This window comes from Lipophrys pholis, assembly GCF_963383615.2.
Source record: "Lipophrys pholis genome assembly, chromosome: 4".
NCBI classification, from domain to species: Eukaryota; Metazoa; Chordata; class Actinopteri; order Blenniiformes; family Blenniidae; genus Lipophrys; species Lipophrys pholis.
The window spans coordinates 8883229-8908216 of record NC_137637.1 but is presented as its reverse complement, the minus strand read 5'-3'; the positions used below and the strand labels follow the sequence as shown (position 1 = coordinate 8908216).

Here is a 24988-nt window from a genome sequence, read left to right as displayed (position 1 = left end):
CGTGCCCACACTGGGGCTCGTGTTCGCTGAAAGCCGGTTTAGCGTCTCTTCCGCCTTGTCGGTAGCAATACCTCCAGCGATAACTCCGCCCTCAGCTGATGACGTGTCTGGCCCCGCTCTGGCCCAGCAATGATGTGGGGCCAGTTTAGCACCCATTTAACCCCTGATAGGCTGGAGCTTTGGCAATGGAAAGATAAATAACTGGCTCTCAACCTGGCCCTGAACCAGAAATTAACCCTGGTTTTTTCCGATGGAAAAGCCCCCTGAGATGGCATGCAATCCTCACTGTGAATCGAGTGTTGAAAATGTGACAACCTTGTGTGTGCAGATAAACAACAAAAACATTTTCAAAAACAATGTTGCTTTATTAAACTGTTCAGCGAGACAAATTTTTTTTTTTTAAACAAAAGGCATATCTGCTATGTAAGAACTTTTTTTTTAGCAAGATCTAAGCAGTGTTTACTGATGAAACATTCTGCACAAAATACAGTAAAATGTAAAAAATATATATATATAAATCTTGTATAACCACCTTGCTTGGTGGTTTCCTGGGTTCTGGATTGGAGCTTTTTGCGGCCGGTTTTGGTCCACGGGCCTCATGTTTGACTGAAGTAAACTTCACAGCAGCTCCGTGCTGCGGGATGCTGTCCCTCATTAAGGTACGTTAACAGTTAAAACCTCTCTGTGCTAGACTATTTATCTGTTCTTAAAGGGTTCCTAGTAAGAGGTTCTACTGTACACATAAGTTAGACGGCTTTCAGCAAGGTGTGCGCTGTTTTTTCGGCCGTCTTTTTTCGAAGACTGAGTGTCCAAATGACGTCTGGCTGCCTCACACTGTCCAGTGAAATGGAGCTGCCGCTACTTAAACTGAGTTTTGCAGTAAAAATAATACTGCCTTTAAGTCTGTTCCACAGATCCACAGATCCACAGATCCAAAGATCCACAGATCCACAGATCCACAGATCCACAGATCCACAGATCAAAGATCAAAGATCAAAGATCAAAGATCAAAGATCAAAGATCAAAGATTATGGGTTGAGCGCGCGAGCTGCTGTCTGCCTGTGCGTAGAGGAAGAATCGGTGCACGAGCATGTAGAGAAACTGAGGGCAGAAATAACTTGATCGCTCAATCTTAAGTTTTTCTTCGCGCAATTTGAATTTTTCCTCAAAATACTATTTGTGCGCTCGCACAATTTATTTCCTTGCGCTCAAATTTTCCCACTGCTTGCTCAGAATTTTGGCACAAATATAACCCAGTCTGGGACTGTTGTGATGGTGGACAACTGCGGTGGTGGTGGATTTGCGTCAATTGAGATATAATTTAAAAAAGATTCAAGCTTTAACCAGGCTTAAAAACAGAGTTGGACTCGGTCGAGACGATTAAAATATTTTGCGAGTCTAATGGCGAAGTCCGAGACAAGTCCGATCTAATTCCAAAGAGTCCGAGACAAGTCTGAGATGACAAAAAACATCCAGACTTGAGTACTACAGCCCTGCCAGCAGGCGGCACTATGCCCGATTGTTGTAACTGTCTTATGGCTGGGATCAGAATTGGACTCTCATACAACGTCCAAAGTTTTAGCCAGAAGGTTGTGTCTGTTGACTGGAATCAGATGTTGTATCATGCCAATTAGCATGTATGCTAACATTAGCCTGCATGCAAATTAGCACAGATGCTAACGTCAACCCGTCTGCTAATTAGTGGCGATGGTAATTAGTGTGTATGCTACTGTTAGACCTCATGAGACCTTTCCTCCACCACCAAACCTCATCTCATCAGCTGATCTTGTTCTCTTCCTCTTACTCTTCGTCTGTGGTGCTTCTGGTAAGACTTCTCATCAACCTCTGCAGAGAACCCACATTCTGTCCTGAAACTTCCTTCTCAGGCAGGTGTGATCCCCTTTAATGCCTCAAACCACAGTGGAGTCTATTGAGGGTCTGTGAGAATTTCCTCCAGCAGTAGGAGAGGGGCCAGCACTATTAGGATGCATCTATCATTTTAATTACCATTATTTAAATTAACAGGGAATGGCACTGTCCTGAGTATTAATTTTAATATTATGCCTATAAGACAGTAAAACTGATTATTTTATTCATTTATCTTTTACTTAATTTAATACCCTTGTTCCCACATCTATGTTTTCCTATAGAATATTAAAGTTCATCACCAATTTTAGAATTTGCAACAATTTTCCTAATGTGATTAATTTTTTTCTGCACTTTTATTTCAGGTCCCTGGTAAAATAGTTAGAAGCTCTTCTGTCTAATTGTCCCTAATTTGATATACTTTTATGAGTTTTATTTTAAATGTTTCTTTTACTAAACCTACTGAGAGTTACAACTGTAACAGAACCTTATCAACTAATTTATCACTGCATTTGTTTACATCAATAAAATCTATACCTAAGTGTCAAAATCAGTTCTTCAATTAAGAAATTATCCTTTATCTAATCTTGGTCTCTCTAAAAGTTTAAAATCTAATTTGAAAATCCAATATTCCAGCCTTTCTCTGTGCAGTTCACATCACATCACATCACATCACATCACATCACATCACATCACATCACATCACAGTGGGGGCTTTTCCATAGAACCAGGTGCTAGTTCGGAGCCAGGGCCAGACAGCACCAGTTCTTTGTCTTTCCACTGCCAAAGCCCCGGTCAAACAGGGCCTAAACTGGTGCTACGCTGGCCCCACTTCGTTGCTGGACCAAAGAGGAGCTAGACCGTGGCCAGACACGTCATCAGCTGGGGGTGGAGTTATCTCTAGAGTTAACGCTACCAACTGTCAGGTCTCTGTGTCTGCCTCTGTGTGTCTCACCTCGTGTTTCCAATTAACCAATGTTCCACTTGTGTCCACCCCTTTCTTGTGTATTTAAACTCCTCTCGCTCTGTTGTTCTTGTCAGATTATCTCGTCAACGTGTCTCGCCTCTTGTCATCTTGTCGCGCCACTCGTCGTCGCCCTTGTGTTCCCTGGACTTTGTTACAATAAACCTATTTTTTACAGAACTGGTTGAGTCTGCGTTTGGGTCCACTCTGCATAACCCTGACACCTACAAGGTGGAAGAGACGCTGGACCAGCATTCTGAAAACTACAGCAAAAATAGAGCACCGGAGTGGTTATAGAAAAACAATTAAATAACGCGTGGGAACGAGATAAGTCGCTCCCTGAAGTTAATAATACGAGGAAACGAAATTATTTAATCAGCGATCGTGGAGCCGCGGCTCTTGAGATTACTGCATAGCTCCTCCGCTGTCAGTCAGCTGTGTCGGATATATAATTTAGAAGCAGTTTTCCATTGTCATTTTTTTCACGCTTTTCATTGTAACTAACTTTCCTTTCATGTCTTGTATCATGTTATGACCAAAGGCTGAGGTCTGCGCGCAGCTGTGTTGCTCTCCACTACAAGACGCTCCAATATTACTTTCTAACCCACAGAAATTTATAATGAAGTGATACTTTTGGTTCATCAGCAACTAAAAAACAAACTACATACTACTGTAAAGGAAAGCTTGGATTTTTTAGCCATAAAATGAGCCTTTTAATGGCGCTTCATGTGAAAGAGAACTTTAATCATTGTGTGTTTACGTGAGTTGTCATTTGGAAACGGCTGTAGGGCTGCGTTCTATCTGTAAGGATTTCTTACCTCATATACTAGGTACCATTTATGTAGTGCAGTCCACCCACAGGGTACCATTTATGTTGTGTTTTGGCAGTTTGGCTATCGATCATGATTAATAATTACCAAAGATAGTTATGTTATTGAAATTTTAATCTGATCTGTATCAGATACCGTGAGAACTCAGTCGGTGACTTGCGTTTCTAAAACGTCAATTAAACCTGGGTACGCTTCCTCGCTTTACCTAACGCGTAATCAAACTACCGTGCATCTATTATATTTCTTCTAAATATGTCCCGGCTTCCCCAAACTGAGGGTTTGAAATCCTTGAAATCAAACTCTTTACAATCAATTATCAAAACTCACGGAGACACAATATCAACCACATGAGAACCAGTGACATGTGGTCAGAGGATTGTGTGTGTGTGTGTGTGTGTGTGTGTGTGTGTGTGTGTGTGTGTGTGTGTGTGTGTGTGTGTGTGTGTGTGTGTGTGTGTGTGTGTGTGTGTGTGTGTGTGTGTGTGTGTGTGTGTGTGTGTTTCTAATTCATTATAGCTGGAAAATGGCAGGACCTCCAGAAGAGCTGTGTGTCCTTCAGGAGAAACCAGAAGCTTCATCCAAACAAGTGTTTCTATTTCAAACATCCTGATGGTTCAAGACATAGTAACATCTCTCCTGTTCGCTGCCACTCATATTAAACACACTCACTATTAAACTCATACACATAACTGAAGACACACACACACACACACACACACACACACACACACACACACACACACACACACACACACACACACACACACACACACACACACACACACACACACACACACACACACACACACACACACACACACACACACACAGAGGTGATGACGACAAAAAAGAATGTGGGCCAGACTCTAGTGGTGTCAAGGTTCTGTGTGTAAAGTGAAAAATCACTCAAACCATCTTCAACCCTCCTTCTACCAGCATCACACCTTGTCTGCTTCTCCCGCTGCTATTAACGCCAGACTCAATGAAGCTTTAGCAAGACTGGAAGCTCTGGAGCAAGAGAAGAAGACTCCACCTACATGGTCCAAAGGCACACCAATACCTCAGAGACTCCAAATGTTCCACTCCCTCATTCACATATATTACAAAGGTAGTCTTAATATTGTCCAGTTGAATTTTTGGAATTGACTTAATATGAATGTGAATATCTTAAATAGCTGCTTGTCAATATTTTCACAGGAGACTGTGCTCAGTGGAGAACAAGCTCGAACAAGATGCTGCTGGATCTGCTGGAGAGAAGATGCGAGGAAGACCAGGCTGAATATGGGCGTGTTGCTCATGTTGGAGGCCATGGCCATCTGAAAACATTTGCAATATAATCTATTATATTACATTACATTACATTATAATGTGGTTTGGGGGCAGCGTGGTGTCATGTTCCCATGTTTAACTTGAAAATGTGGAACTTGAGGATTTCTGTCTATCTAAAGCACTATCCTATGCTGTTCATTATTACTTCCATATTTTAATTACTGTGTGGAAGATTGGGGAAACACCTACAAATTATCGCTCCAGCCATTGGGCACACTCCAGTGAAGAGCCATCAGACTCGTTCATGCGGCTTCCTGGACCACACGCCTTATTTATGGATATTTAAATTATCTATTTTCTCTGAATATATTTTCATAAGCTATGATTTACTTATAATATCATAAAATGGTATATATATATATATGTGTGTGTGTGTGTGTGTGTGTGTGTGTGTGTGTGTGTGTGTGTGTGTGTGTGTGTGTGTGTGTGTGTGTGTGTGTGTGTGTGTACATACTAACTATATGGATATTGTTTTAGGTATGTGACTGTGCACAGGTGCCATATGGCTGAAATGAATTAAAATCTTTAAAAAATCTCTAGATTGTGTTGTGATCAATAACTTGTCTATTGGGTTGTATCTTACATATGGGTTTATGATGTATTCATATTATATTTCAACTTATTAAAATAGCTGAGTAGTGCACAATCAGCTTCTGCTTCTCCATCAAATGTGTGTGTGTGTGTGTGTGTGTGTGTGTGTGTGTGTGTGTGTGTGTGTGTATGTGTGTTGTGTTTTTCCTATCATATATGACAAATCAGAACCTTCTATTATTGTGTAGCCCACGATTGACATTAAATTACTCCAAACCATGTGTCCAGTATCAGACCTACATATAAGACGTTTGCAAGAGAGAAATCCAGGTGAAAATCAGTTTAGTATTCAGCGAGTTATGATTGATTAAAGTCACTGACACTTCGTTGCTCCTGTCAAACGATCACACTGAGACCGGACCAAGATGGCGACGCCGGCTGTCGATGCGGCATCTATTCCATAGACATTATAAAAGATATAGATATAGATATATACGTATATATAGTGTCTATGGTCTACTATTTATAACGTCTATGTGTGTAAGTAGTTCGTGTTTTAATATTATTATGTTGCACTTCCGGGATCCGAAACAACCAATCAGAGTTCAATGCCGGCTCGAGTTCTCTGATTGGTTGACAACTGTTTCTGTCGCATTTGGGTTTTGCACAACTTGAGCAAGCTCACAGCAGAAGTTGAGCGTGGATGTGGAGAGATTAAGAAAACACAAATGCATAAAAACTGTAATCGTGCACCGTTACACCACTTTCTGTATGCGGGCGGTGTCTTTCTGTGCGCTCGCTGTCTCTGTCTGTGCACTCGCTGTGACACCTGTGATGTCTCTGCGCACGGTGATGTTGAGTTTTGGCACTTTGGGGGTGGGCATTGCATAGATAGTGTTGTAATTCCCACTCCTTTCTGATTGGCCACTTTAAATGTCACTGTTTCTTGGTCAGAAGTACAGTAGGGGCTATCAAGGCTGAGCAAGTAAAGGCCCCTGCATACTCTCATAAGAACCTGTAACAACAAGAACAAACGTTGAACTGTGACGTCAGCCAGTTCATACTCTGTGAAGAAGCTGTCAAAGTGGCCGCGCCCACTCATGGCAGCCACACATTTGTGAAGTAGCGTTTTAACTTTTCAACTGCACAGCTTATTTCTCCCACCAGCGTCATCTGGTGTGTGATGACGTGTTGGTCTTTATCAGGTGACCGGCCAGACGACGCTCTGAGGCAGATGCAGCTGAAACATGTCAGCAAGGTAGAATCTTTCCTGCATCTACCTGTCGTTAAAAAAGAGTCTATAATATATGAGGTTTAGAACGACAAAATGAACACAATTCAACTATCAATAAACCTCCTTTTGCATCACAAATAACTAGAGAGGAAAAGTTTTCTGTTTAGGTAATAGATGTGTTGTGGCTCTACATTAAGAAGAATTAGACCATGACACCATCAACAGCCCCAGTAGGAGGAAGAATTAGAAGGTGACACCATCAATCAGCAGTACAGCAGAATGCCTGATGACCAGCAGGAGCATCAGTGTCAACATAACGATGCTCCTGGAAACCCTGAAGCTGGAGTCACGACACCTCCAGGAGAGAAAGTATCCAGGATAGGAACATTATTGACCTGTATCACTGCAGGGGTTCCTGGGAAATAAAAGAAAGAACTTTAGAATTTTTAAAAACAATGTAATGTTTCTATGTACATAATGTTTCTAACTTGTGTTTTTACTGTTGTAGGTTCTGCTGAAGTTTATTAAATAAAGTTTCCTTTATCTTCTGCTTGATATCTTTCTTTGCTCGACAGCGTAGGTAATGTGTGTATTTATGTATTTACTCTCACACAGTATAAGACATTTATGTATTTATTCTTAAGAGAAATTATTACAGCTAATGATTGGAGTGCTTAACTGTAGGATGTATATTAGACTAATGTAATACAGTACATATTAATGACATGACCAAAAGGATGACAACAAGCAAGCAGGTTTGTGAAAATCTGGTTAATTTAATTAATAAACATCAGGGATCTTCAGTAAAACAGTAAAATAATTGTTTGTATGACATTTCTGATCAGCTGCTTTTATTATTACTGAACTCCAAAGGAGATGAATAGTAAAATAAAGGCTTATAGGAGGCCAGAAGTAATAGTAACACTGTAATATACATGGTACTATACACTGTACTGTACACTGTACTATACACAGCATGTATGTGACAGAAAAGGTACTATTTTACAATAATGTTCTAAAATTTAGATCATCATATAAAATCTCATGTACAAATCATCTTCCTGCTGAAGCAGAGAGGAAACAGGGTCCTCCTCCTCCTCCTCCTCCTCCTCCTCCTCCTCCTCCTCCTCCTCCTCCTCAGCTTCAGGGTCCATCATCCAGCCATGACAGCCACAGCATCATCAAGTACTCGTGTTCCAATTCTCCATTAACGCCAATGCGTCCTCGTAAATTTGCATTTCCGCACTTCTGAGGACGCCTTGCAAGTAGTTACTCGTGACGTAGGCGAGTACACACTGGTGCTCTAAGAATTGGAAAACGGCCTATGTATTAATTCATGCATGGTGACTAAAGTGGGAAATTTGATATATTTATACAGGTGCAGTTCGAGCAGCAGCAGCAGCAGCAGCACAACAGTGACATTTCTGTTTTCCTCTCTGCAGCTGCACGGCTGTAGCAAGAATGAGTCAGTGAACGAGTTCATAAACGGTGATTCGTGAATCACCGTTCAGTAAAGTGACTCGCGGGTTGTGAACGATTCGTTCAAACTCGCACATCACTAGTCCCTGTTCCGTTGACTGGGAAGCCCCTTAGCTCGGAGCTGCCAACGCCCGGCGTAAAGACACCAACAGAGAAAACGGTACGAAATAAACACAACATTTACGTCGTTATTGTGATATGACCTGATGTTTTGTTTAAATGCAGGCAATACTGCCCGTAATGTACATGTGTAGTTAACTGGCGGGCGTTTTCCGGCGTAGATGTGTCATTCCGAAGCAGCATCCGCGGTGACTAGCCCTCTCCGTTTGCTCAGGCTAATAAGACAGGAATGTGTATTACACTCAATCGGCGAGGAAGGAAACCTGTCTAATATACCTTATACAAACAGTCTGTGGTTTTTTTTTTATATAACATCCACTGTACATTTGGTCAAAGCTGCCGAGGCAGCCGGAGATTTAACTATGTTTGTGTTAGCGGTTTGCCTAAACAAGCTGGATAAAGAGGCGTAACAAGCCATCCGGTCATTATCCTTCCGACAAATAGTGTTTTCCCCTTATACTATTTTAAGTGTAAAGTATGGATTCAGTAGATCGTTTAAAACACTGGTGGTGGTGGGGTCTCGAAAGTTCATCAAAATTTGGCCCGATTGAGGCCGAAGATGCGGCTGGTGTTTCGGATTAACTGGATTCCCTGTTAACTGGTGTCCAACTTCCTTTAGCGTCCCTTGTTGCTGCTGGTAACCATCCATCCATCTTCTATTCGGGAAGTCGGGCTTATGTCACAGATGATGTTTCGGCACGGCGCCATATTTGTTTAAGGGAAAACAAACCAGCCAGAGTAATTGTACAGTGCACTTTTACATAAATTATTTTTCATTACGTGGAGAAAATAGCATACATGTCCAAAGAGGATTTACTGGAGAAGGCCAGGGCCCGATACAAAGCCAAATTAAATATGTTAGGGTTGTCTGAATGCCTGTACAAGCTCCCAGCAGACACCTGGATCAATAATCCTAAACAGTGGCCCAACTTTATCTTCCCAGCTCTTTACAAATATGTGATAAACGAACCACGTGTGTGTTTGCATCCTCTCTTAAGCCTTCAACACGCTGCAATTGTGAATACTTTGGTTGTGGTTTACTAAAAAGTACTTACTTCAAGCTCCCCTTGAAAAATGTATCTAACCAGAGTCTCTTCAAGCAACGACCACATCCATGTTATCCGCCTTCTTTTTTTTGGGGGGGGGGGAGATTGTCTTTCCAAACACATAAACCTCACAATGCCGGGGGCTCCGTTTATGATCATGTATTGCAGCACTTTGGTTGCAAGTCAGCTTGTGTTTGTGCCGTACATTCTGCAGACTGCAAACTTCATGTTGTGGCTTAGTTTAAAGTGCTGAGAGCACATTTAAGTGTGGCAAGACCAAGGAGACCTGCTTTTGCTGTGATTTGCCCTGCTAAACTCCCTTACTTTTGCGCAGCCTATAAAAGACAGTTAGTTTCCGGTGTTTTGGCTGCTTTGGAGCCATCAAAAACTTCACGTTCGCATTCTTAGTTGCATTAGCTAAACATCCATATGCACAACAACTCTTAGGCATTCTGAAAAATCTAAAATAATGTAATTGATCCTGAGAGCTCAATGACGTTTGACGTATTGTTTTCCCGCTAAAAAAATATGACGCCCACTGTTGCTTGGGGAGTTGCAAGTAGTAACGTCACAGAGTCCCCATATGGCCGTCTTCCCAAATAACTCTTTCTCCTGTCGGAGCCAATCGCCGCTTGCTATGGGCTATGCCCCCCCCCCCCCCAAGCGTTACTGTGATAGCTCTAAATTTGCCAGGTTTTTAACATCTGCAACAATGGACTCTAAAGGCTTTTGGTAACCAGTTAACAGGGACACCAGTTTAATCCGTGATGGAGCAGTTCAGGCTAATGTAGTCGAGCTTGTGGCAGCGGTCATCCATTATGTTGGAGTATTTCCTTTAGCCAAATTTTACTTGATTGTGGAAGAAAATTGCAACCAGTGGCCACCAGTATTCAGTCTTTTAAAAAATGTTTTCATTTTGATTGTTGGCTGCTTTCACTGCTGGTCCTAAAGCTGGCCTGCCCCACAGAGCCTGCTGGCCTACAAACAAAAATTCTGGATTAAGTCTGCTTGTGTTGCAGCTGTAGTTGCCCCTCTGCTTCACATTGCCTTCAGCTTACTGTGGGTTTGGGTTAGTTTGGGAAAATGTGTGAGTACTTCTTTTTGCATGCCATGCGCAGTACTTGAATTTCACTGCAGGAATTCCGCATATTTTAGTAAATTCCCACAAATCTGTCTTTCATAGTGCGTGAAATTAAACACAGCTTCTGTGGTGGTGTGGCAGATGGGTGAGCGAGCGTGAGGAGAGAGAGTGCAGCGGGTCCGAGTTACGTGATGCACCTGAATGCATCACTCATGGCTGTGCATAATGGCTACAATAGCGAGACAATGTCAGGAAGACAAATATCGCTTTTAGTGCTTGAGTGGGCCTGTATGCACCGGTATGCAGTACCAGGACTTTTAAATCATCCCTCAGAGTGCTGGGACTTTTTTATAGCGTACAGCGCATAATAGAACTTTCTGTAATTTCCGGACGATAAGCACCTACTTTTTTCACACGCTTTGAACCCGGCAGCTTCAACAATGATGCTGATTTGTGGATTTTCATGGGTAAGTGAGCTTCATGCAGATGATACAGGGTGGTGCGTTCATGTGCATCACGTAACTCTGTCCTGCTGCACTCCTTGGCTGCACTCCATGGCTGAGCAACGTCCTCAGGAAAATCTCACAGAAAAATCACAGTCAATATTTTACCAACAGAGATAAGAAAACCAAACCCTTATGTTTGGGTATTTTTGCTGTAATTCACTTGCCGTGTTAAAACTATTTCTTTCTTAAAAAAAAAAAAAAAAAAAAGTGCATTCCCGCAGCAAAATTCATTCTCTGTTACAACTTGGACACCTGTGCTTATAGACAAGTGAGCTCTATACTGTATATGTTGTTTTGACTTGAGGATGACTTGAATGACATGAGTGTTGTTGATTTTGTGTTTTCAGTTTTAATATAAATATAAAAATATCGCATTTTACCGATATGAGCGCAGGCTAAGAATAGAGTTGTCATGATTGGATCAATACCCTGTCATTCATGTCCTCTGCATGCTACAGATAAGCAGAGGACAGGATTTTGTCCCACAGCCAATCAGAGGGAAGGAAGGCGGGGTTACTAAATCAGGAAATGTGACAGAATCACACGCTGAATTTCTCAGCTTCGTGTCGGAGTTAATTTAATAATGGGATGAAAAATACAACCTACATTGAATGTTGCTGTTAGTTTATTGATATATGTGTTGAATCGAATCTACATGCGATAATGAAGCATGCACGGACTCTGCCGCTCTGTGATTGCACAGTCTTTCACAAACCTGCTGCTCGATGAACTACTAACTTTGTCAAAGTCAAAGTCAAATTTATTATCAATACTACGATCTGTACAGGACAAACAGAGTTTCGAAATGCCGTTTCTCTCTGGCCCGTAGTGTGGTACAGTAAACATAAAAGCATAAAAATAAATAAATATATACTGTACTGGACTTTGAATCAGATCAGTAGGTATTAACTCTAGAGTTTTTTGTCCAGATGTATCTGCAGATGAACTTAATTTCCAACGAACATAAGAGTCAGTCCAACAGTATGCAAATTAGCCATGTGTACCAGTCATACTACTTTAGTCATACTAAAAAAATAGCAAGCAAAAGGTAAACCAGAGGATCACTGGGACACTATCCACACTCAGAGATGAATATGTAGAGCAGAGGATCAGCAGTAGGTACAGAGGTGAAGTACAAGTGAGTTGAAAGCTGGTTGGATAACTGTGAGTCTGTCTGTCTCTCTCTCGTGTCTGCATGGTGCAACTTTGCAACCTCCTCTGTCAGTGCTTTATGAATACTATATGACAGGGGTTGGCAACCCATGGTTCTTTCGTCTGTCTGTTGCGGCTCCTTGAGCATGGGTTCCACTGCAGTTCATCCCGGAGCGGGGCGGGCCGGTAAGGCAAAGCGCACCCAGAACCAACTGTGTTGCGTGGTCCACTACAGAGAGTGCGGTAAAATGTCGGCGGTGTTCTGAACGACACGGGCCTGTAATGTCATTACGCAACAATAGTGGCGTAATGGTGTCATTTTTGTTTATTTGGCAATCAAACTGGTGTATTATGACAAAAATTTCAACAATAGTACTTAATAACTACATTTATATAGCAGTTTTTATACTTCAAATACAACAGACCACAATTAAAAACAATAAAGGGATGAAATGAAAGAACAGAAACAAATGCAGCATTGAAACATAAATTGTGGTATTTAAAAAGTAACAAACTGTAAATCTCTTCCTGTATTTCTGTCTCTCTGTGTGTAAATAATTAGATAGTTGGTTTTGCACTTACTTTTTTTCAAGAGTGCTTTTTTTATGTGACCCTCAACACAAGTTTTGAAAATCCCACGCTTAAATTATGACTACAACCACCTTGTCTACTATTACTCATAATATTAATGATAATATCAAACAATAATAATAGTAATAATTAAGGATGCTCCGATGAGGTTTTCTGCTGCCGATACCGATTCACCAAAGTGCCGATCGCTGTCGATCACAGATACCGATCACATGGATTGGCTGTAAATTTTTCAGTTTAGTTATAATGAGTGCTACTGACGAGATGATTTGGAAAAAAGGAACGATAAAATCACCTTAATTTAAACAAAAGGATGTTTTATACTTTTCAAGAGAAAACATACAAAAACCTTGCAGGAACAATGCAGCATCTCTTCAGTCAAAGAACAACTGAAAAACACTTAATTACCTGCTATCAGTAACACAATCTTTAACAGATTGAAAATATTAAGGCTCTCAACAGGCTAAATAGTGCAGAAAATCAAATAAATAAAAGTCAAATGCAGGTTACGTTAAAAAAACTATCAGAAGTTACTAAATCAAAAATACTTTGGAACATTGCTTAGCAAACTCTGCAGTGCATTGTCAAAGAAAAAAAAGTACTTAGTGCTTACCTTTCTTATAATTTACAAAAGAAATATAATGTGTCTGTATAAATCTACATCAATTCAATGAGCTGTTAAACTCAGCATTGACACAGGACTACATACGGAGGATGAGAGACCTTCTTTAATGTGAGAGTACACTGTCTGGTGGAGCTCTGGCAGGGCTACGTCTGTCAAATATTTACGTCCCGGCAGCACGTAGCGGGGCTCCACGTGAGACAGCAGTCGGCGGAACCCGGTGTCTTCTACACCTGAGAAAGGCTGGTCATCTAGCCTTCTGACTGTCACGCTCCTAAGGACCAGTGTTGCCAAGCCTGAGCTGCGTTAACTCCCATCTGACTGTTGCTGTTTTCTTTTCATTGTCTGCTGTGAGCCTGGAAAACTCTCCATACTCTGTCAAGTGTTTGTCGGATGAAGTCTGTTGTGTTGAAGCCTTTTAACGTGCTTCCCCTGCGAGGTACTTTTTTGTTGCATGTGTTGCAGGATGCAAACTTAACATCACTCTCACAGATCTTATAAAAGTTCTACACAGCAGACATGTTTGTTGTTGAGGTTTGCATCCGCGCACCTACGCAGTGTGAAGGAAAGGGGGACGGGGGCCTCTGCTGGTTGCAAAGTATAAGCTACAGGTGATCGGTTTTTGTGATCGGCAAAGAAAGGCATTGATCGACAAACGCCGATCACATATTTTTCCACGGAGATCGGCCGATAATTATCTGTGTCACATCGATCGGAGCACCACAAGTAATAATGGTAATATCAGCTAAAACGTCTGCAATTAAAACAACTTTTAATATATTTGAGGACCCCTGATCTGTAGTGCTCTTCGGCTAATTAACACCAAAGGCCCTTTTACATGGCAGTGTTTTCAAGTTGAGATAAAAAAGAGATAGAGATTTGGGCATCCGTTTACACGACAGCAGTGCAAAGACGCACCGAAAACACAACTTTTCTGAAAATGCTCGCACTCTGTGCAGACAGTGGAAACTCTGATATTGCACATGCACACCACGGTCATAGTAAACAGTTCTTCTGCACATGCTCAGTAGATGGATAATCAGAACAATGTTTTCCTCCAGAGTGTCATGACTCCCGGTCCATATACTCCTGGGACTTAGTAGTTTTATAGTTGACAGTCACTGTAATAACAATTTAATTTGGTCGTCTGTCCATACGAATATCCGTTTACTCTCATTATTAATGTTTATAGTGTCTGTGTGGTTTTATTACAAAAACAAAGATCAGCACCGACTAGAGGTCCAACATGAAATCTACATTGTCTTCAGGGTTTCTGTCGTTTCTGTGTAAACCAACATCGTTTTCAAAATGTTGCCATGTAAACGGGACAACATTTTTGAAACGAAAACTGATTTGTTTTCACTCGAAGCATTGTTTTTTTAAACGGCCCTAGAATTGGTGTATGTCGACTTAGTTTTTGGTCTTTTATTTAGATTTTTAACTTTTTGTCTTCTGGGCGGTTGCTACCAGGTTTGGTAAAATGTTGCTGTGAATCAACTTCACCAAGTTGCTTTACTCGCCCATGTGCACCAAAGCTGTGGAATGCAACCAACCCTTTTGTGAATGTGTTGCATGTTTCTGAACTCTTGAGACGGAGGCAAAATGAAATGTTGTCTTCTGGAAGCTGTGACATTTCCAAGGACTGGCTCCTCAAAGCACAACAGAAGTTTACTCTTTTCACGTGAAAATCCCATATAAATGATAATCTGGGGCCAGAGTCTGCAACCTGCAGCTCTGAAGCCACATGTGGCTCTTTGGCCTGTTTGAAGTGGCTCCCTGAAGCTTTCACTAATTTATACTGAAATAACCATTTTAACTTATTTTTATTTTATTTACACACTACATCATTTTCAAAATTACTTTTATTTCCTGGATTCAAAAAATAAAGTGGAATAACTAAAATGGGACAGCATGCTAAAATGACTAGAATTTCTAAAAAGGAAAAAAAAAGCTGACAAGTCAAAAAAACAAAACAGCTTAGAAAAGATAAAATGGTTTACTGTCCTCCCTTTGTGTGCCCACAAGAATATAATTCCTCCCTGTAATTAGCCTTTGGTGTGTTTGAGTTCATTTAATCTTTTCAGTGCTGATATTAATCACGTTAAGGCTTGTACATATTGATTACTTTTTAAATTTTTATCCTATCTTATGTGATATTCACCTTTATATTTATTCTGGGTCAAGTGACGCTCAAAGGAATTTCTCACTGGGATGAAAAGTATTTCTATTTTAGAAAGGCCGCCTCGCTGTACAACGGCTTTGCAAACATTGCACGTTGCTGTGTTGCTTTGCGGTGTTTTGAGCATAAAATACTTTTAAACTATGGACATGTCATGAAGAAGTTGGATCGCCACAATGCTGCTACGCTAGCTGGCTGCAAACTGTGGAATGGATTTCCTGACTCATTACTCCGTGTGTCATTGAGACCCTCCTCCCTTCTGGAAATCCATCCACATTTTGCAGCCAGCGAGCAGAACTGCAGCAGGGAAACACTGTGGAGTCATTTCAGTAAACAGTAAAGCACAGACGAGGCTCATGGATCAGGAAATCTCCGCAGGTTGGATCAGAAATTTCCGATCCGTGAATTACGTTGATATCTGAACCCGATATCAATACTGGATTGGATTGGCCCCATTCCTAGTTTTTCTCTGTGTGTTTTGGGTCATTATCCTGTTGCAAGACCCATGACCTGCAACTGAGAACAAGCTTTCTGACACTGGGCAGTAGAGATGTAAATCACCAGCTTCGTCATGATACGATACGATTTTTGCCGATGTCACAGAGTCTGTCACGATACGATTTTGATTCGATTTGATTCACAAGCCTGCGATCAATATTATGTGATATCATATGCCCATCTCGCACAATCATTTACATTTATATCAACTCAAAAAACAACTGAAATAAAATTTGAGTTCGTTGTGTTTCGTGAGTATTTTAACTCGCACTGACACTGTTTGCGTATGGCGTGCGTGAGTTTTGTCTGTTGAGTGGTCTTTCCGTCGGAATCCTAAATATTTCCATACCGCCGATTTATTTCCAAGAGGTGAGTGTATGTCGTCCTTTTTTCGGCAGCTAGCGCTAGCCATGACGCCGCCGTACACAATGTGTGAAGGCGGTGAGAGTGCGCAGGAAATGGTGACACCGCCTTACAGACGTGCTATGTGAATTTCAAAATAAAGGCATATCTTAAAGTTGACGATGTGAATCGATGTTGTCATTGTACATCCATGTATTGTTACACCCCTACTGGGCAGCACATTTCTCTCTAGAATACCTTGATAGTCTTGAGATATCATTTTACCCTGTACAAATTCACGACACCCTGTGCCAAATGCAGAAAAGCAGCCCCAGAACATAACAGAGCTTCCTCCATGTCTCACAGTCGGGACAGTGTTCTTTTCTTGGTATGCTTCATTTTTGTATCTGTGAACATAGAGCTGATGTGCCTTGGCAAAATGTTCCAGTTTTGTCTCGTCTGTCCACAGGACATTCTCCCAGAAGCTTTGTGGCTTGTCAACATGCAGTTTGGAAAATTCCAGTCTCGCCTTTTTTAGGGTCCGAGCACTGAAAGTGCCGAAGGACCCTATTGAAATTGTAAGGATTATTAATATTTGGGGGATAATTTGAACGATAATTTGGGGGAGTTACACATGTGACTTGCTAAATGGATCAACGGCACCACCTGAAAAAGGTAGCTCAAAAATCCCGTTTCACAGAGAGCTATTAAAATCAGCACACATATGCAACAGGCCAAGAGGAACAAAAAATTCTTCTATGGAGGATATATTCCACATTTGGAGGAAAATGACAGATTTTGGTGAATTTTTCCTCAAATTGACAACATTTTTCAGAGGGATCTCGTCCCAGGAGGAAACTACAATCTACTTCAACTTGGGCTCTTTTGCTAGATAAGGGGTTGAACAGCAAAAGTAATCATAATCTCTAGCAAAAGTTTTAGGGTGTGGCCGTAACCATGCCACAAAGTTTGACATTAAGCCATGAAACAGGAAGTGCGTCTAAATCGGCTGAACGCGGTCACATCGACCTCAAATTTGACACATTGCATCGCAGTCTGGCCCGGATCACACCTATATGATGACTCTCGGTCGTAACGCCATTTGAGGGTGTGGCTGCGAGCTTTGGAGTTACGTGATGCACCTGAACGCATCACCCGCGTATCAGCAGGAGGAAGCTTGTTAACCCTTAAAAAGCCGAGTCGTCCACTGCAGGGTTCAAAGCATGTGAAAAAAAAAAAAAGTAGCAGCTTGTCGCCCGGAAAGTACGGTAACCATACCAAGATGAAGTATTAATCATGGAGACATAGTCTGAGGTAGTGCTGCTGTCTTCTATTTGTTTTTGTCGTGATGCCTCTTCATTTTGATGATGTATGCAGCGGTGCGACGCTTGTGGCTGCTGTTGCCACATTGGCTGTATTCCCCCGACATGTTAAGGCCTGTTTACAGTATGCCTTACCCAGGTTTTCCACTGGAAGGCTCAGAAATCTGGCAACTCTCTAAAACAACATTAAAGTGTGAAAGCGCCGTTCACTAACACCAGAATGAGCGCCGCTCACAGTGACGTCTTTGGTAAATGAAAAATGATCGAGACTGGCAAACTTATTGAGCTCATTTTTAATTATCGTGCAATCGAATTGATTTATTGATTATCGCGACAGGCCTAATTGCACCAGGTTATAGCAAGAATGCTGATTTCCACCTTTCGTCCCTGGGCAGGTTGATGTTACAGTACAAAAAAAACAAAACTGATTTTAAATGTAGATGATCATGTGACCATGGGTTTATACATTTGAACATAATCATTAACATACATTTAATTTAAACAAGTTTGAAACATAACATTTTTCATCAATCCTTTCTTCAGGTGAACAGCCGCTCTCATGACATCGTTACCAATCATGAGAGCAAGTTTGATTCTAGAAGCCATTTTTTCGTTAAATGTGTAAATGCTTGCAATGTCGTACATGCAATAATCTCTGTTAGCAGTATGTTCCACTGACCCATTGCGATTACATAGAAGGCAAATTTAGCAAAAACAGTTTTACATTTTGGGATGCTGGATTCTCCTTTAGAAGTAGATCGTGTAGTTTGAGCCCTTTTATCAGTGCATAAAATTATGAATTTTCTCAGAGGAGGTGCAGTGACGCCATAAATAATTTTAAAAAGTAGGCAAACATTAGTGTGAAATATTAGGTTTTTAAAATTCAGAATTCCATACTTAGTATTTGACAATGGTGAAAGCGCCTGAATTTTTTATCATGGATCTTGAGTGCATATTTATATAATGATTCAAGAGGCCCCAGAGCTGTTTTACAGAACTGTGACCAACTGGATATACAATACATAAAATGTGACAAGATCATAGAGTTTAGGTACAATTGGGATGCCTCAGTGGTAAGAGACCCCCGTATGTATCTAAAGTTGGACAAGCGAAATTGTTGTTTCAAAGTTTTTTTTACATGATTTTTTAAAGTCAAGGTTGGGCCCAGGGTTACACCTAAGTAGGTGAATTCATTAACATTTGACATTTTTATGCCATCAATAAAGATATTTGGATAATTTATGCTGTTGGTTTATGGTTGGTTATTAGCATATAATTACTGTACGTAATAGATTACTAAAAGTAATAAATCACTGGAAGTAATTTATGAAAAATTGAAATTATTAATGGAAGTAAACGGTCATTTACTCATTAACAACTCCTAAAGTAATTGAATAATTACTTTAAAACAAAAAAATGAAAAATTATCGAAAACAATTTTTAATAAAATTTTTTATTCATTTGCATAAATTTCTTATTTATGTATTAATAATAAATCGGGGCACCACCAGATAAACTGGAAATAGCTAATACCAAAATATCAGTCTCGTTTGTAAAAAGTTTATTTAAGTTAGTTAATATTTCTGCATAAAATATAACCATCTTAAATAGATTGGAAGGTGTGAGATCCGAGCACAGACTGTTACAAACCAGTGAATTGTCAACAATAAATACACAATAATCACCAAGAAGCGTACAATTCAGCTAACAGGCGTTTATTAATAAAAATGTATTAATTCATAAATAATTCGGAAATCATCTCATAAATCAACACATTCAAATAGCAAACGACATCTAACACGGAGATCTAATCTATTAAACAGCAAACACTATGTACAAAGAGTGTGTGTGTGTGTGTGTGTGTGTGTGTACGCGCGCGTGCGCGTGCGTGCGTGGTCTGGAGTGACGAGAGGGTGTAATGACCTCGAACGTCCACCAGGTGGAGGCAGACGTCGGCGGGTCAATGCGGTGACTGTGACGACCACTAGGGGCGTGCGGCGGCGCGCAGAGGGAGAGCGCAATAACCTGATTTGTCCACCAGGTGGATGTCAAGAGGGATTGCGATGACCCACGCGACCACGCGGCGTTTGACTCGCTCTTTCTGAGTACGCGGCGGTTGCTTAGCGACCAGATAAACAAGACGTCCGTCGAGCACGCGTGCACGAGGGCGGTCTCGGAGCGAGTTAGTCTACCGAGGGCGTAACGAACGGGCGGTTCCGTTGGCCCGGTTCTGAGCACCTAAGTGGAGGTCGGGACCTGCAGTTAGAACTCCTGTGATCAAAACAGATCTGCTCTGCAGCAGCTGACATGCAGTAGTGTGTGACCTTATCTCGATCTGATAAGGGGGGTGCTGCGATTAGTGAAAGAGGGGGAGAGATGAGAGAGGATGAAGACAAGAGAAAGACAGAGAATTCTGCGCGGCTCGGTTCTGAACCCTGGTTCCTCCACACAGAGCTCCCAGTGGGCCTGGAGCTCACTCGGACCTCTGGTTCTGAGGTGGAAAACCAGAGTCCGGGACTTGGTTGGTGCGCGTGAACGCGCCTACACAAACATATGAGATACTGCGGCCTTCTGAGCGGCACATGGAAACATATTGCATTTTCAACAGAACATCATTCTAACTATTCTCTGCCCAGACAAAAGCGCTCACCCTCCGGTTCTGGACAGCACCGTCCGTGGTGCTGTTGGTTCTGGGAGGCGGTGGTAACTGGTTGTTACCGGGTCTTAATTTCAGCGTCCTGAAATTCAGAGGCCTGGCTCCAGCTGCAGGAGTGCAACTGAGAGGATGATCTTGGGAGGAGACGACACTGGCTCTGGTCTCCAGAATCTCCCAAAAACAGGAAAAATAGCGGAAAACAGAAGATGTAGTCCAAACTGGGTCCTGCTCGTCCAGCGGGCTGGCGTTGGTTCTGTCTCTTTGTTTCTGCTTGGTGCTCTCTTTACCATTCTGATGAGGGAAAAAGATGTCTCTCCCTCCATGGCCAGTTGAGAATAGCCGAGAGCTTTGATAGAACGTGAGTCCCACCAACTTGGGTCTGGACCCCTGCTGTGTTCGGGTCGGATTCAAGCGTCCTCATTGGCCACTTCCGGGGTCTGGCTCGCTCCCCTGCTGTTTTATGGCCTATCCATTGTTGTGGTGTTTTCCTTCGGGGGAAAAACCTGGAGAAACAGTTCACTGAATCTACGGCCCCAACAATGCATTTGCCTCTATTTGTAAAATTCACTGCGACTGTTTTGTCAGTATTTAATGTCAGACAGTTCTGACACAGCCAGTGAGATACTTTTTGCATTTGGCCAGTTAATTTTGTTGCTTTGATTTTTTCCATGAACAAACAGTACTGTATCGTCTGCGTGCATGATGACATTGGCAGTGCAGACAGAGGGGAGGTTGTTGATGTAAATACATAAAGCAAAGGTCCCAAAATGGTGCCTTGCGGCACTCCCGTGGAGTAATCTTTAAGTGGAGAAAGGGTGTTATGTATTCTCACACACTATTGTCTGCCACTGAGGTATGACTTAATCCATTATTTAATTGTCAATAACTGTTACAACTTCTTCTTCATTTACAGCCTTCAGTGTAAAAGACATTGCTTCATTGACTTGGGGTTGGTTCGATGAATATGATATTGGAAATGATTGAGCTAGTTTTTGTACAGAATTGATAAAATATTCATTACAATTCTTAGCTACAATAACACTATCATTTTGGAGGACACTGTTCACTTTTAATTGTATGTTACAATAGGTATGGCAGTTGCCAAGGAGCTTGTCAATGTTTCTCCACAATAACCTATTTCCTTTTGGTTCCTGAATTAGGTTAAAGGGGACATATCATGCTAAATCCACTTTTTTAGCCCTTAAATGCATTTTGTTGTATATTTAGAGTGTTTAGAAGTACAGAAAAGTTCAAAGTAGTCTCTTCAGGTGCTCCGTTGATATCTTTATATTCTGTTTTGGTCATATTTTGCGATCGGTTTCGATTTTTCTATTCTCTATTACGTTTTTTGAACAATGACGTCACAGTATTCTCAGCGGAACTGCCAAATTAGGACATCGACATTTCGAGCAATCCGCCATTTTTGTTTCTCGCTGCGATTTTGTAGTCCAACCGAAGTTACGAGAGGATAAGTCGAAATGTTCGGTTGTTGGATGTAGTAACCCACAAGCTTCGTTACACCGTCTCCCAGCATCAGAACCTTTTCGAAGTGCCTGGTTGAGTTTTATTTTTCACAGAAATGTACCCACATCTGTGGGTAAGGTCATTTTTGTGTGCGCGAATCACTTTAAGGACGACTGCTTCAACAACCTCCGCCAGTATAAAGAAGGATTTGCCGAAAGACTTGGTCTGATTGAGCGGTCAGTTCCTTCTATCTATGGAGACGACGAACAGAGCACTTCTGTAAGCTGTATATAACGCTAAAAAGTGTGATGATAAGACGTCCCTGTCATTGTTTTGTTAGCATTAGCAGTTGCACCGTCTTCATATGTTAGCGCTGTGTGCTCGTTTTAGATTATAATGTAACTTCTGTGTTAAATAGTCGTTGTAATACAGGCAGTATTGTAGTAGTGGGCATGGATGGAGAAGTTAGTGTAAATATAGTAACACACCATTGCGTTACATCCATATGAAGACGTTGTTCTGTAGGTGCATCATCGTCATTTTCATCTCGCTCCGCCGGGTCCGACTCTGGCTCCAACATGTATGGCTGGATGGACAAATCTTCCGTTGTTGACATTTTGTAAATAATGTGTGAATATAAAGTTTCTGCGCCGCTAGATAATTGTATCTGTTCTATCAAACTACAAAGATGGCCGAACAGGGTGACGTTGAACCGAGTGTCACCTCTGCAACCTGGAGAGGAGGAGGGGTATGAAGTGTCTCATTTGCATTTGAAGAGACCGCCCCAAAACGAGTTGCTCTCAGAAGCACATCAGAAAAGGGGTAGAAAAGGGGCCTGTGGAGCTCTAATAATGAGGAATTCAGACCCAAGCATTGCAGTTTCGCGTTGTATAGACCACAACTGTATGATTTATATGTAAAAAGGAAGGATTTAAAAGCATGATATGTCTCCTTTAAGGAAGAAGGTGGCCTTGGCTTTTCGAATTAGTGTTGTGACTTTATTTCTTAGGCCTTTGTACACATTTTATGAATTTTTTCAGAGTGGCATCTCTTTTTTTCATTAAATTCCAGAGTTCACCATTAAACCAGGTGAGATTCTGTTTTTGAGGTTGTTTCCTTTGTTTCTTTTTTGTATATTTTAATATGAGATCTTGTAAAGTCAGTGTTAGGTGGCTGCATGCTTGTTCACATGATTTATTTCCAATGATGGCATTCCAATTAGTTTGCTTCATGTCATTATCTAAGAGGGGAAGGTCTTTTTGAGGTATAAACAATATATTATTATTCACTTCTCGGTACTTGTATCTAGTTTTTTTCAATTTTCTTGCTACTAATGTAAGGTTATGGTCAGACAGGCCAGTAATTAGATGATTGGTTTTTATTATCCTTTCAGGTTTGTTTGTAAAGATTAGATTTATTAATGTTTGAGAAGTTTCTGTTATTCTAGTAGGTTTATTTATCATATGAGTCATTTGATAGGTTTTTGTTATATCCTTAAGTTTTTTCTTGCGTGCTATATCATACCAATTTAGATTGAAATCACCAAGACGTAAGATTTCTTTGCCCTCAAAGTCAGTCAATTCAGAATAAAAATCGTTAGAGGCACTAGGGGGGCGATAGACAGCAATGATTACAAAAGACATTTCATGAGAGAGTGTAATAGTGACCCCAACACATTCTAGTTTATGTTTGGTAAGGTCTATTTCCTTGCTTTGAATATCTTCTTTCACGTATGTCCAGACACTCCCCCCCACCCCCACTTTCCTCTATCCGTCTATACATTTTGTAGCCTGGGACAGTAAATACAGGTAGCGGGGTAGAGGGACATAACCACGTTTCGCTTAGACATAAATAGTCCAGGTTAGAGTCTATTGGCAGGTGCTCGATTTGCTCAGTTTTTAAGATAAGACTATGTATATTTAAGTGCCCTCCAAAGACACCCTTAGGTTTTAAGACCGAGTTCCACAGCATGCACGCGTGATTGACAGTTTGAAAAAGTTTTATTTTTTGTTGTTTTAGAGCCACGAGAGTTCGATGCGCGCTTATGCTTGGAGAGGAGAACGCAATCTGTATCCCAGGCAGATAGTTTTTTCTGATGTTATCTTGTGCAGGAGCAGCGCCAGGCTAAACCACCAGAACATTGAGACTGGGTGTCGTAAAGCCACAGGCAGGTCCACTGGTCCAGGATTTAATGGAACGTCCCCACACAAGAGGAGAACAATGCAAAGCAGGGTTTCGCCACGTCGTCCAAGTGTGTCTTGGGTCGATCCGCTCTCCGTCCTCGGCACGATAGCTTTCCCTTTATCCAAAACATGGGTGAATATTGTAAATTGGCTCCAAAGATCCAGCGACATGGCGTGTGGCAGGCCATCCACGACTCCATGCTGCTCCACCAAATTAGAGCCAGACCGTTCCTGCGTACGGGCTGTGCGTTCTCTGTTAGCCGCGGACCAGTTCCCATACAGTTGCATGATGATGATGATAGCCAGCATGTACAGACCCACGGTCATTTTACACATCAGAGCCTGCGTTGTGCTATTTTTATGAAAGAGGTGCCATTCTGGGCAAAGCCAGAGTACTATAGGAGGGAGATTTGGCGGTTTCCGTAATGGTTTTGGAAGAGTAACAGCAGCACCTGCCGAGCTTCCACCCGCCATCTTCCTCTTCACAACCATATGATGACTCTTAATCATAACGCCATTTGAGGAAGTGGCTTTGACAACTGTTGCCACCGAACAGGAAGTGCAATGCAACGAGTCTGAACGAGTCCAACTTTAAAATTTAACTACTGATGTATCTCAAGTTACTACTCAACTGTCATAAAAGTACAAGTACATGTGCTTGAATTAATTTGACTCTAGTACTGGACCCCTGTGAAGGGGTCGGGGGGTCCAACATGACTGGGTGCATGGGGTCCAATTTTCAAGTTTTTCACACCTGGATTTGGGGATCCTCTGCCATTCTTCTTTGCTGATCCTCTCCAGTTCTGTGAGGTTGGATGGTGAACGTTGGTGAAGAGCCATTTTCAGGTCTCTCCAGAGATGCTCAATTGGGTTTAGGTCAGGGCTCTGGCTGGGCCAGTCAAGAATGGTCACAGAGTTGTTCCGAAGCCACTCCTTTGTTATTTTAGCTGTGGGCTTAGGGTCATTATCTTGTTGGAAGGTGAACCTTCGACC

The 24988-nt window shown here is 41.5% G+C and overlaps 1 protein-coding gene across 1 annotated transcript in view; it reads left to right on the top strand.

The window, feature by feature from the left end:
- Positions 1-8323: 8323 nt before the first annotated feature.
- The window catches only part of cdc42 (cell division cycle 42), a 33595-nt gene continuing 16930 nt past the window's right edge, over positions 8324-24988 (top strand). Inside the window, exon 1 of the mRNA XM_080461011.1 lies at positions 8324-8393. The gene's annotated coding sequence lies outside the window, so the exon portion shown is untranslated. The remainder of the gene's footprint in view (positions 8394-24988) is intronic.